We start from the raw sequence: 14,776 nt of genomic DNA on the forward strand, positions 1-14,776 counted from the left end.
CCGTGCAGAGGTGAAGACCTCACGAAGACATAAGTACAGATGTATCCTGAAAGCGGTCCACTATCCTATGCGAAGGTGAAGACCTCACGAAGGAATAGCTTTTCACTTTCACTTAAGAAGGGTAGAATGGAACGATTATGCCATGCAATATGTGGAAACATAAACAAAAACTCTCGAACCAATAAAACAGATGTATTAGATCTCTATGTAACCCGAGATAACAAAGACATTATTTACCACCAACATGGATGATGAAAAGCAAAGAGGGGATCGTCAATTTAAATCGAATTATCAATTTTTCACAAAAGACCAAAAAAGTAATCAACTTGCGGCTCGACTCTCTTATTCGATCCCCAGTGGAGTCGCCAAGCTGTCGAAACCTTTTTTGAAATCGACTTTTTATTTTAAAATGAAAATAGAGTCGTCACCAATCCTTTTTATTTAGGTGTGATTGGATCACCTCAAAACTTAGTCATTTTAATAAAATGTTAGATTCATTAAAACGATAATTTTCAGTCTACAAAATCTAGGAAATGGGTTTGGCAGTCGGTTACGTATGAGGAAGGGTTAGCACCCTCATAATGTCCAAAATTGATACCTAGTTAATTACTTAATGTTTTGAGGTCACAAATTGAAAATTTGAAAAGAACTTAAAATACGACCCCTCTTTGCATGATGTTATTTGATGGTATTGAAAAAATCCCGATCTAAATTAAAATTTTTAATGAGTAAACGTTCTCATTTTGGGTCGATCAATACTAAAAATCATGTCCATAAGTTGGGGCACAAAAATCCCGAATTCTCGAAAATAAAAATGCTCACCATTTAATTATATTATATTTTTTAATTATTTTTTAAAAAAGAAGTGGCGTTCGATTATTTCGATTCAAGGAGAAAATCGTATCCGGTAAGTTGGGGCACAGTTTCTCAAATCCTCAAAATAAAAAACATTGCTTGGTCTTAATTATTATTTTTTATGCGCTTATGCCAAAAAATGCACTACACTAGGATAGGTTTTAACGGCATTTTTTGTGGCGTTTTAACAACAAACGCCGCTAAAAATCCAGCATTAGCGGCGACCTTCGACAAACGCCGCTAAAGCACACCATTAGCGGCGCATTATATAAAGCGCCGCAAAAATCTTAACCAAAACACATCGTTCTGGGTTGAGGTATTTTAGAATTAGTGGCGCTTAAGGCAAAACGGCGCTAAAGCACACCATTCGCGGCGCATCATACAAATTGCCGCAAAAAATCTTAACCGAAACGCATCGTTTTGGGTTGAGGTATATTAGAATTAGTGGCGCTTATGGATAAATGCCGCTAAAGCACACCATTAGCGACGCATTATACTGAGCGCCGCAAAAAATCATAACCAAAACGCATCGTTCTGGGTTGAGGTATTTTAGAATTAGTGGCGCTTAAGTAAAAACGCCGCTAAAGTAGACCATTAGCGGCGCATCATACAAAGCGCCGGAAAAAATCTTAACCAAAACACATCGTTCTGGGTTGATGTACTTTAGAATTAGTGGCGCTTAAGTAAAAACGCCGCTAAAGCACACCATTAGCGGTGCATCATACAAAGCGCCGCAAAAAATCTTAACCGAAACGCATCGTTTTGGGTTGAGGTATATTAGAATTAGTGGCGCTTAAGGATAAATGCCGCTAAAGCACACCACTAGCGGTGCATTATTCAAAGCGCCGCAAAAAATCTTAACCAAACGCATCGTTTTGGGTTGAGGTATTTTAGATTTAGTCGCGCTTAAGGATAAATGCCGCTAAAGAACACCATTAGCGGCACATTATTGAAAGCGCCGCAATAAATCTTAACCAAAACGCGTCATTTTTTGTTGAGGTATTTTAGAATTAGTGGAACTATAGTAAAACGCCGCTAAAGTACATCATTAGCGGCGCATTATACAAAGCGCTGCGAATAAATCTTAACCAAAACACATCGTTTTAAACCAAAACGTAACGTTTCGTCTTGAGATATAGCGCCATTAGCGGCGTGTACAAGAAAATGCCGCAAATGTTTTGACCAAAACGCATCGTTCCGGCTTGACCTATAGATGTTGATTAAAACGTCAGCGTTTTATTCCTTCGCTTTGCTAAAAAGTTAAGCAAAATGACGTCGTTTTCTGTTGAGGTATATGGACATTAGCGGTGCTTATTTGGAAACGCCGCAAAAATTGAGCAACACAACCTCTTTTTTTGTTGAGCATTAGAGGCATTAGAGGTGTAAGGATAATGGTTTATTGTTTAAGGGTTTGATTTTAAGGGTTAGGAGTTTAGGGTTTATAGTTTATGTCTTGTGATTTAGGGTTTCCTAACAGATATAAGTTAGAGGTTTAGGGATTACGATTTACGGGCCATGGTTTAAGGGTTGGGGTTTAATGTATAGGTGTTACGGGTTAATGGTTAAGGGTTAGGGGTTTAGGGTTTATAGTTTATGTTTTATGAGTCAAGGTTTAGGGTTTACAGGTTTAGGGTTTAAAGATTATGGTTTGTGTACGATTTGTGGTTCAAGTGTTGGGGTTTAAGTTTAAGGGTCTCGATGTGTTAGGGTTGTTAGTTCATGTTTACGGTATAGGGTTTAGGGGACAAGGGTGAAGGGTGAAGGGTTAAGGGTACTTGGTTTAATGGTTTGAGTTTAAGGTTTAGAGGTTGGAGATTAAGGGATAGGGGTTTAGGGGTTAAGGTATAAGGGCTGGTTTTAAGGTTTGTGGACTAGGGATTATGGGTTCCGAGATTGGGGTTTAGGGGTTAGGGCTAAGGTTTAAGGTTTAAGTGTTAAAGGGTTTAGGGTTTCAGAGTAAGTGGTTTAAGGTTTTTGGTTAAAGGTATTGAGAGTTTAGGGTTTAGAATAATTAGTGTTTTTTAATTTACATATTAAATAATTTATTATATAATTGATCAAAACATAATATTAATTTTATTATATTAAAATTTATATTACTTAAATCTACAAAAATTAGGTATTTAAAATTGATATGAATTATGTAAAAATTAAATTTAAAATTGTAAAAAGATGGGAAGATTAGTGGCGTTTTTATATAAAGCGCCACAGTATGTAGGCAATAGCGGCGTTTTTACCAAAAACGCCACTAGTAACTATTAAATTCTTTCAAAACGGCGCAATTTATCTTCAGGAATTTAGGGTTTTTCTTGCGTTTTTTGTTAAACGCCGCAAATGTTATGCAATTAATGGCGTTTTTTAATTAGCGCCACAAAAATTGGAATTTAAACGTCGTCGTTTTACTTAATAGTGTCTGTTGTTCCAATTCTAATACTCCCCCACCCCGACTCTCCCTCCATCTTTCTTCTCTCCTGTAAATCCCTAGACCTTTCACCTTTTCAACGGCGATTTCCCCTCTTCTCGGTCGAATATCGGTTCTCGTCTGGGCTGACTGGTAAAAAACTTTCCAAATCCCTAATTTCTCCGTTGACTCCGTATATGGCTATTCATTTTTATGTTCGATTTTTTCTTTCTGTAATGCCGGCTTTGTTTTTCCTTTCTCTTTAAATTCCAGAGACCATTCACCCCTTCAACGACGATTTCCCCTCTTTTCGATCGAATATTGCTTCTCGTCTGGGCTGACTGGTAAAAATCTTTCCAAATCCCTAATTTATTCGTTGAATACGTATATGGCTATTCATTTTTCTGTTTGATTTTTTCTTTCTCTAATGCTCGCACAAATTTCCTTTCTCTTTAAATTCTGTGTTGCTTCTGTTGCTATCTGTAGGCCATTCAACTTGGGCATTCCAATTGTTGCTCTTATTTTCTACGAGTGAAGTCATCTGCTGTTCATTGCAGTTAAGGTAAGTTCATTTTCTATTTCTTGCATTATTCGGTATGTTAGATGTTTTCTGGGTCTTAAATCTAATTGTTTATGTGGTCTGACATATATTTTAAATATGTAATTTTTACATACCTAATAAAATTAAAATTAATGCTTAAAATAGGGAAATGCTTTTAATGAAATAAAATAATTTATGATTGAATACCTTCAATCCTGTTTCATAGCTGGAAAATGTTATGGATTGTGTATGTCCAAAAGGGTTTTTCTGTTCGGTTCATTTACATTATACACGCTTCAAAATTTTGAAGACATTGATAACGTTATGGATTGTGTTTGGACAATCATTTTGAAGTGGGGAGAAGGTGATGAGAAAAGCTATGGGTTAAATGATGGTGATGTAATTATTGATTAAAATTCAAACCCCATAATTGTTTTTTTGTCCCTAATCCCTTTCATTGAAGGACAATGAAACATGGATGCCTAAGTTGATAGCAGCAGCTAGCTATTCTTAACTTTGTATGTCAAAAGCTGCAATTATAGTAGTATTACCCTTCAAAGTCATGTTTTCTGTTGTAATTACAGAATAAGGCCATTAAAGTTAGCAATGTTTGTTTAGAAGCAACCGAGAATTGTTTATAGTGTTCTGTTGATATTGAATATGTTTGAAATGCAGAGGTTGAAATGCAAATAATTTAGATGATGGTGAATAATTTAAAAATATATATGCATATATTCCTCGTTGTATAATCATGATTCATGAAAATGATAAGAGAGATTGTGTGACTGTCTAATAGCTAGCTATATCCATAATTGGTAAAGATGGTCCAAGTGAGACAACTTGTGAAAGCCAAAAATTATTTCAATGTTTTAAAACTTCCCCATTTCTTTTGTTAGTATTTCTTTTTTTCTTCCGATTGCCTCTATTCTCAGGGTTCCAATTTGCATCCACATTTTATCTATTTAATGTACATTAAACTCAATACGTGAAGAAAGTTCAAAATGGACCTGCAATTATAAATGTACTCAATTGATGGGTATCCTCTACAGTCATCTATTTCCATTAAAATTATAACCAATGAATGGGCTTTTTTGGACTAAACTTTTAGGCTCACCATTTCCTAGTGGAACAAATTTAGACCCAAAAGTGGGGAAGATCATGTCATAGAAGGCCCAAAATATATTTCTTTATTGTTCACGTTTCAATTTTGGGATCATCTAAATTATTTGCTCGGACTCACGTAGATATTTGTTTATAATGTGAATATTTGATGGTTATATCTTCCAATTTCTATTTTATGATTTCATAATACTGTATTTATTTATATTACGATTTTGTTGCTGGTCTTACATTATAGTATCACAAAAGTATTAATTTATCATGTATCATTTTGTTGCTAGTCATATATATACTCTTTGTTTGTTTCCTAGCAATCAATCGTGCCAAAAACACAATATATTTCGTTTTGCAATACTATATCGTAAATATTAAAATATTGGACCGCGAATATTATATCGTAAATATTTAAATTTATATTCTTTTTATATATTACATACATTAATATGGGCATTTTAACCTATATTTCATTTTTTGTAATAGTAACATTTTAAAATTAAAAAAGATTTGTAAATGATAATTTAATATCTATTAAAACCAATATTTTTAATATATCACCCCATATATGGTATGGGTATATAACCTATATTTAAAACTTATTACTATAAATTTTGTAAGTTTTCAAAATAATTGTAAATATTGTTTTAATATCTATATAAGTTTTCTAAATAAGTTTTCTAAATTTATTTGTATTAAAATTTATTAGTATTAAATTTACTTCGTTCTCTAAATAAGTGTTCTAAATTTGGGAGAAATAAAGTATATGTGTATTAAGTTACATAACTTACATAACTTACATAAACTTGCATAAATTAAATAATTTACATAACTTACATAAATTAAATAACTTAAATAATTGACATAAATTCCGTGGACTTACATAACTTACATAAACTTGCATAAATTAAATAACTTACATAAACTAAATAACTTACATAACTTACATAAATTAAATAACTTACAAAACTTACATAAACTTACATAAATTAAATAACTTAAATAATTGACATAAATTCCGTGGACTTACATAACTTACATAAACTTGCATAAATTAAATAACTTACATAAACTAAATAACCTACATATCTTACATAAATTAAATAACTTACATAGCTTACATAATACATAAAAATATATCATATCACAAATTTTCGTAATTCATTTATGGTTATAACTGGCGTTTTAACTTACCCGTGCAAATTATTGTCAACGTCAGACTTCAAGAATTAAGAAATGGACCGGTCTTGGATAAATTTGTCAAGGGTTAGCAACGATTATCGAAATAGAGTACAATATTTTCTAAATTTTTCATTTCAATATGCAAGCCAGGAGAACAAGATTCTTTGCCCGTGTAAGAAGTGTGTCAACATAAACTGGCATTGTCGTGAGGTTGTATACGAGCATCTAATTGTTGATGGGTTTGTTCGGGGTTATAAACAATGGTTATTTCATGGAGAATGCCCGCCTAGTACTTCCTCTTCAACGATGGATGTATCTTACTCTGGTCCTGCTTACCATCAGTCTGATAGAGGGGATGACATGGAAAGTATGTTGCGGGATGCATTTAATATGCACAATCATGGTGTCCAGTCGTTCCCAGTGGACTTTGTGGCTTCTGATGATTGTAATATTGGGAGAAATGCTTTTATCGAACCGGGAAGTAGTGTACCTCATGAAGAGCTGAATGAAGAAGCGGCGAAGTTCTACACGCTACTTAATGACATGAACGAAGAACTGTATGAGGGATCAAAATTTTCAAAAATGTCTTTCTCTGTTCGTCTTTTTCAGTTAAAATGATTTGGAGGGTGGACAGGAAACTCGTTGACAATGCTGTTAGAGTTTTTAAGAGAAATGTTTTCGTTTTTTTACTCAAAAGATCCAGTCGATGAGGGTTGGTACGTTGTACTCCGTAACATCCCCAGAGACTTGTTTGACATGGGTAGTGGAAGTAGAGATAACATCGACGACAGATCAGAAACTTTGCCCTTTCCAGAACAAAACTTAAACGATAATATCCCTAGTACTAGTGCACAATTTCAATGGGTTCGTCAGGATACGGATGAAGATATTTACGAATAATGATGTAGTAAGATTTTACGATTGATTTATTATATGTAATATCCTTTCAAAATCTTGGTCTTATTATATATTTCAACTATTTTATATGTGTTGTTATTGTTGTAATTAGTTATTAAGTTATCAACTATTTTATGTGTATTGCAGATAAAATGCCTAGAAGAAAAATTCTAAGGGGAAGCATTGTTCAAAATGATCCAAACTCGACAGAAACAAATAGTACTGAACAACAGACAGCAGTTGGATCTTCGAATGTTCTGATTACAGCTGAGGATCCTACAGAAGTTCAAAGTAATTTTACATTTAATTTACATGCGTGTTTCTGTTATAGTTGATTTATTTTTCAAATTCTTATATTATAATATACCATTTGTAGCTGAAAATGGTGGGACGCGCAGAGGCCGAGGACGTACGCTACTTAGAGAGTTATACGAGTTAGATCCAGTCGAGCGTGTCAAAGTTGGACGAAACAGTTTTGGTCAGCCTGTTGGATCAGAAGCTCGACTTTTAGCGGGATACATGGGCATTTTAGCATGAAATCCGAATATGTTGCCTATCAACTACGAGTCATGGCCTCAAATGCCCGATAGCAACAAAAACCAAGCCCTCGATAATATTAAGGTAACAAAATGTTAATGTCATCTGTAATGCTTGGGAAATAGTTTCATTTATATTTACTTTATTAACTTGTGTTTTTTGTTTTTTGTAGGCGAGGTTTGCTTTAGAGGTCTCGGATGCTTATGTAAAGAAGGCATTGGGAAAAAGATGGAGAGACAACAAAAGTACTTTGAAGAAAAATTATTATAAGACAAAAACAACCCTCAATGAGAAATTGCAAAATGTCCCGCTGGGTATGTTGAGGTACCAATGGGAAGATGCGGTTAAATTTTGGCATTCGAAGAAATGCGAGGTATGACATACTTCCAAACTATTGTAATTATTTTGGTTTATAATATTTTCTATTTACGTACTAAAAAATTTCATAACGTAAGATCATGAACAAGTTGGAAAAAGCAGCAGGCAGAAACAAAAATTCACCCACACAGTCGGGTCGAGAAGTTTTGCATGTGTAGCTGAGGCGGAGGTATTTTTAATTTTTTTAATATTGTCGAATATGTATAACTTTCTATTAAATAATATTTATACTACTAAATTGTAGGAACTGTCGTCCGGTCAAAAAGTTGGACGCCTTCAACTTTTTGAAATTACACATAGGAAGAAAGATGGATCTCCCATGACTCCTGAAGCTGGTGAAATAATGGTACATTTACTTAATAAGATTTGACTTATTTTAGTTATTTATAGTGTTTATTTTCTAATGGTTTAATTCATTGCTTGTAATGCGACTATTGTTATGTTGCATATGTTTTTCAATATATAATATTGCGTTCCTAACTATGTGATATATTTATTAGGAAAAACTAAAGGATAAAAAGGCGGAGTACGAAGCGATTGCTTCTAGTGATAGTTCTGTTCATCTTGAAGACATTGATAACCGGATTATTACTGAAGTTTTGGGTCCTGAAAGGTATGGTCGGGTTCGATTTCAAGGATCTTTTGTTAGCCCAACCCAGTATTTTGAATCCAGCTCCCACCAATACATGGCTTCGGGGAGTCAGGCTCAAGCTGAAGTTCAGAGGTTAAAAGACCAGATGGCTCAGATGCAAGCGACCACAGTTGAGGTTCAAAGGAAATATGAAGAACTCCAGCTACAACTTAAAGCAGAGGCGGAAGCGAGGGAAGCAGCGGCTGCAGCGAGGGAAGCGGAGGCTACAGCGAGAGAAGCAGAGCAGAGCAAAAAGTATGACGAACTCCAGCAGCAGCTTCAGATTATGATGAAGATGTTTAAATCGCAACTTCCGCCTTCATAGTGTATGACATAAATATTTTTATCATTTAACATTTAACATTTTTTGCAAAAATAATATGAATTCACTTTTATTTATTGATATTAATATTATTTTATTCGTTTAATTTGAACTATTATATAAATTTATTGCTATTGGCTGGTTTAGTTCTGGTTGCTTTTGATTTGTTGCTACAGGAGGGCCGAAAAAATGAAAATTTTAATATAAAAAAATCTCAAAAATAGTGGCGTTTTTGTATAAAAGCGCCGGTAAAGAACATGTTCTTTAGCGGCGCTTAGAAAAAAGACTCCGCTAAAGACCATGTTCTTTAGCGACGCTTAGAAAAAAACGCCGCTAAAGAACATGTTCTTTAGAGGCGCTTAGAAAAAAACGCCGCTAAAGAACATGTTCTTTAGAGGCACGTAGGAAAAAACGCCGCTAAAGAACATGGTATTTAGCGGCGTTTTTGTTTGTAAACGCTGCAAACGTTTGCGACGTTTTCGTTAGCGGCCTTTTTTGCGGCGCTTCCAAATACCTTTAGTGGCGTTAAAAAGCGCCGCTAAAGGCCTAAAAAACGCCGCTAAAAACCTGTTTTGGTGTAGTGATGGATGAGTGTATGTAGCAATTATTTACAATGTATGATGATGGAAAAATTATGGTATTAACAAAATAACATAAACAATAAAATAAAATGACAATAATATAATGAGTACAAATAAAAAAATAAAAAAATTTCAATTAATAATATTATATAATACTAATAGTGAAATAATATAAAAATGCATGATAATAATATAATTACATTCATAAAATATTGATTCTTTGAGCGAATTTTAACAAAATTAATATTAATTAACAACAATGATTACTTAATAATATTAATAGTATCAATATTTAAAAATAAAAGACCAAAATAAAAAATCGGGAAATTCATGGGCAAGAATATAAATAGCACAAATTATAAATGCTAAAAATTAAAAGAAGAAATAAATGGGCTAACTTTAATAAATAAAGGATTGAATTAAAATTGCAAGAAAATCATTTGGTTTTAGTTTTTCAAAAAAAAATCCTTTTTCTTCTTTTTCTCTGAAACTCCCCCTCTTTCGCTCTGGCCACATGGCCGCCGCCCATCGCCGCGGCCATCGGTCATTGGCGCTGGCGACCATCGTTTACGGTGGTCGAAAAATAAAAAAGACCCTTTTTAGTATCCTTTCGAAACCCTAGAGTTAGATCTAGGGATAAACCACCCAAAAAAGGTCGAGATCGGCGAAAAAAAGAAAAAGGAAGAAGAGAAAAAAGCCTTTGATTTCTTTTCTCTCTTGCGAGGCCCTCAACGGAACTCCAAAGGGGTTCCGAGGCTTCTCAAATCGAAGGTGGTTCTTGACGACGGCTCTTAACAGGTAAAAATTTTAACTTTGTGTTTATTCTTATTTTTTCGAAATAAAAAAGCAAATTAAATAAACTATCTCGTTTTTTAAACTTCATTTTTTTGTATTTGATTTCTTTTTTTCTTTTTGTTTACAATCGTTTTCGGCTTTTATAGCCAAACATATATTACAAAATATACATTTTTTTTCTCTCTCTGTTTTCCTGCTTCTGTTTCTCTGCTTCTTGTTTATGTTTTTTTTCCTTTTTTTGCAGGTGTTTGGGGCAGTCAATGGCGATGGGAAACCACACCTTGCCATTTCGGTGAAATGAACGTAAACCTCGGGCAACACGCCTGCTGACGTGGAAAGGAGCGACGGCAACTGGTGAAGTCTTAGAGGTGACTAGAGTTTCTTGTTTAGTTTTTAGGTTAGCAAATTGGGTATTTAAGGTTTTAGGGTTGTAAATAGACTTTTTATTAATGGACTTTTATTATTTTTGTCTATTTTATCAAGGCGGGAGAGATTTGGACCATTACATGTATAAACTAGTATTATATTCTCAACAAATACTAACAAGCAAGTGCCTTTTCGAAAGGAGAAAGCAGTAGTAAAATTGGAGAATTTTGATATCACATATCATTTACTTTAGAAAGTAACTCTAATAAAAAACATGAAATATTATATTGAACTTTTAAAGTTATAACTTGATTCTCTAAAAGGATTATATATTGATCCATGAGCTGGCTTAAGTCTAGCCAAGTTGGTTTATAAAATATTTTCTAGGGTTGACTTTCTATGGATTTGGAAGAAGCTAGCGAAGCTCTACCAGGCATGTGCTCCAGATGTTTCGAACTCATCATTAATAAAGTAATTGGTTTAGGTAGAGGAAAAACATGACAATTTCTAACGTGCAACTCTCTGCTTCCCTCAAAACTTTCAAAATTAATATTTCCTATCAGTCAAATTCTCATTCAAAGGACAAAAATTATCCTTCAACCCACTCTTATATTTGATTTGGACTCCAATCTCTATATTTTCTTATAATTTTCATAACAATATTCTTTTTTCATTTACTTAGCCGAATCCAAAATAACTTGGTAATGCGAGGATAAAAATAAATACCCTACGAGCCATAAATATTTTATAACTTATAGGAATAATATTTAATATATCATCGGTGTATAAGTTTCATACACCATTTTAATAAATAATAATATACGTCATCATTAAATTAAATAAAAAATATGAAAGGCTTGTAAATAAATACTAATAATTTTATTTAAACATAATTAATCATTAATCGTAATTATTATAAATAAATATTAACAACTCTCGGGCATAGGATTTTGAGTTTAAGGTCTCAATTTTAAGGTCTAAGATCTCGAGTTTAAATTTTAAAGTTTTAACATTTATTTAAATTAATTATTACTTAATTATATTTAAATAAAATCATTAGTATTTATTTATAATCCCTTTATTATTTTTATTCATATTATTATTTATCCACTTTACACGTCTCCCTAACTTATTATTTAAGGATAAGATGTGATTAAAAGCCTAATGATAACATAAAACCCACATGCATGTTATAGTGTTATTTTATTACTATTTTTTAATTTCTGGTATTTCCTTTTAAGCTTTTTTTAAAGCATTCAAATCATGGGTTTTTTTTTTCTTTTAGGTATACAATGCTTCAACTTTACTCTTTACTTATTTATTTATTCTTTTTTGGAGATGTAAACAGGCAGTTCTTTATTCATTTACTTTGGAGTGCTCTTAATCCTGACTTGGAACTCTTACTTGTGGGTGTAATCATATGTTCTTTTTAAATATTTCCAAAATTTACATAAATTAAGATTCCAAATTTAGTTTTATGACTTAAAAATAGTTTTATGAATCATAGTAAGTAAACTCAAATTGTATGATTTTGGGGAAAGAAAAAACTCAAGTTGTATGATATATTATTTTATTAAGAATGTAACAAAACCAACGTCACTCTATTTAAATTAGTCACATTACTTTATTGTTAATTAATTTTTTAATCTTTTAATATCTATCTATATATTTGTTATAACAATTAAGTAATATAAAGTGTAGAATAATATAAAGATGACAGTTTACATCGTAAGAGATGTGAGGAGCTGCTAGGATGGGGCAATCCACACCGTATACAATATAGTGAGCTGTTAGAAGTCGTAGTTTGAAAGAGTTGAGGTTGTACTTGAGCAAAGTATGGATATGTGTTTAATGACTTGTCCCCTCTCTTTCTGAAAAAGGGGGTGAAAAAGGGGGCATTTATAGATTGAGGGCTTAGAATGGTGCCCTTATCCCTCCTTGGTAGAGTCCATTTTAAACTTATATTAGGGTATGATCAAGATAGGATCATCTTCAAGGTTGGTGAGCTTAGGAAGTTGAAAACATTAATGTGATTGGATCTAATGTGAAAGTTGTCCTTGGTAGCGTCACACCAATGCTCTTTCCACAAATGCATCTGTAATGGCATAGGGTGCTCATGTGTAGGAGGCATGGGAGGTGCTTAGGTGCAGGGGCATAAAAATTGTCCCCTAGTCGAAGAAAAGTTTATAAAGTAAGCTTCTCTAAGAAGACTATGATGTTAGAGTGGTAGGGTGTGACTTTGGGAAGGTGGAGATTGATGTCCTTTGGTATATCGATGGTAAGGTTCAATAATTACTTTCGCAGTAATTTCAAAATTTTGAAACATCGTCTTTAATAGGCGTGATTACTAACTTTTGATTCGGCATTATTTAATTAGCTAGCAATCATGCTGCTTTTGGGGATCTTTTGTTTCTTTTAACATTTCTTTCTTTTAACCAACATGTTTATTCTTTTATAAAAAAAAGTCTTAGGGATTTTTTTAGGGGAACTTTTGTTTCAAACTTTCTTAAGTCTCTTTCTATTTTCCCAAGTGTTCTTACTCTTTAGCTTGTTCCTTCTGTTTTCCGAGTTCATCAAATTCCTTTTTATTTTGGTGAGTTTTTATTTTCTTTTGTCATTACTTGAGTCTTATCATTTTGTCACTTTTCTTTCATGTTTGTTTTGCATCAGTGGCAGATCTATTAATAAAGTCCAGTAAGAGGAAAGAAGAAATCAAGGGGATGATAGTCTCACCATTAGTAACCAGGTTTTTTGTACCGTCATGGAGAATGATATGCAATGAGTCCTTTAGTTGAAGGGACTGATGATCCCAATTACCACTATAAGTTCTTCATCAGAAGCAAAAAAAAAATCAGTTAGTTGATGTTGTAGAAAACGGAAAGGGCATATTTTTGCCCCTGTACATTTTCTTATTAAGCTTTCATCTACTCTTGCATCCATGCTTCATGAGGGTTTTCACTTCCTTTGGTGTAGCATCAAGGTAGTTGGCTAGAGGTTCTTGGTTTCTATTAATGACTTTCATTTTGGATTGTTGCATAAGGGAAAAGGAGCCAAGCAGTTAACCTCAATTTCATCCAGTTCTCCCACGAGCAATATCAGTAAGGACTACTATTTTCAACAACATAAATGTGTCGACGTACCCATATTCACAAGTGGATATATTTAAGTAGAAGATCATCTGAGTATCTCCCTCTTTCCGACAATGTGGAAGGAAGCTAGTACTTAAAAGTTGATCAAAAGGACCAATCTAAAGAATAAAATTGTTTTGGGTTAGTTCAACTATTATAAACAGGGTAAATGTTTCTTCATTGCTTAGCTGCTAAGGTTCAACCTCATTTGGGTCAACTGTTTTGAGGGGAAGATTCCTAATGATGTAGTTCCTACCAATGTTGAGTACTTAAGGGACCAAATAAACCTTGTAGTGTGACCTACACAAATAAAAGGTTGGTTGTTGAGAGTTGCTAATGAGTTGAGCCAAATGATAATAGGCAAAATAAAGTGACCTGAGACCCTAGAAAAGAAGACTTCTAGAAAGCAAAAAAGGTTGTAAATGTCGCCACATAAGAAACCTTGTAGTGTGACCTACCATTATTGTTTATTGAATATCAAAATAGCTAATGGAAGTGATTGATTGCAGTGGTCACCATGGCTCGTGTAACAGCTCGTTTTTAGTAAAATCAAAATAGTGGTTTCGGGACAATAAATCTAATGAGTAAATTTTCATTTTATTATTATTTTAATGTCTACGGTGTAATAGTAGGGTCGTATAAAAATTTGGTTAAGAAATTGTAATGTTTGCATACTTAATTTAGTAAAAAGAACTAAATCGTAAAAGGTACAAAAGTAGAGTTCTATTAGTTAAAGGTACCTATTAGCTTGAAATTAAATGGTAAAGGGATTTATATGGTAATTAGACCATTATTACTATAAGTGGACATTCATGGACATAAAATTAAGTGAATTTAAGGTAAATTAACAAAGTTAGATATGTAATTTAATAAATGTGTCAAGTAAAATGAAGAAAACAAAAGATATCATCTTTTGGGTTGTCTTCTTCCATTGAATATTAAGAGAAAAAAATTCCATAGAAGCTTGCTAGGTTCGACCAACTCTCTTAGCTTGCATGTAAGTGGTTTTTGTCTCGTTTTTAATGATTTTTAATTTTTTAAAGTCGTTG

General features: G+C 33.1%; 1 long non-coding RNA gene across 1 annotated transcript; it reads left to right on the forward strand.

Moving 5' to 3' along the window:
* Positions 1 to 3,264: 3,264 nt before the first annotated feature.
* On the forward strand, positions 3,265 to 4,826 carry LOC107904136 (uncharacterized). The gene is made up of 3 exons (XR_001686131.2): positions 3,265 to 3,409; positions 3,530 to 3,600; positions 3,743 to 4,826. It is a non-coding gene; the product is annotated as an uncharacterized lncRNA (long non-coding RNA).
* The last annotated feature ends 9,950 nt before the right edge of the window (positions 4,827 to 14,776 follow it).

This window comes from Gossypium hirsutum, chromosome D07 (assembly GCF_007990345.1).
Source record: "Gossypium hirsutum isolate 1008001.06 chromosome D07, Gossypium_hirsutum_v2.1, whole genome shotgun sequence".
In the NCBI taxonomy this organism is placed as follows: Eukaryota; Viridiplantae; Streptophyta; class Magnoliopsida; order Malvales; family Malvaceae; genus Gossypium; species Gossypium hirsutum.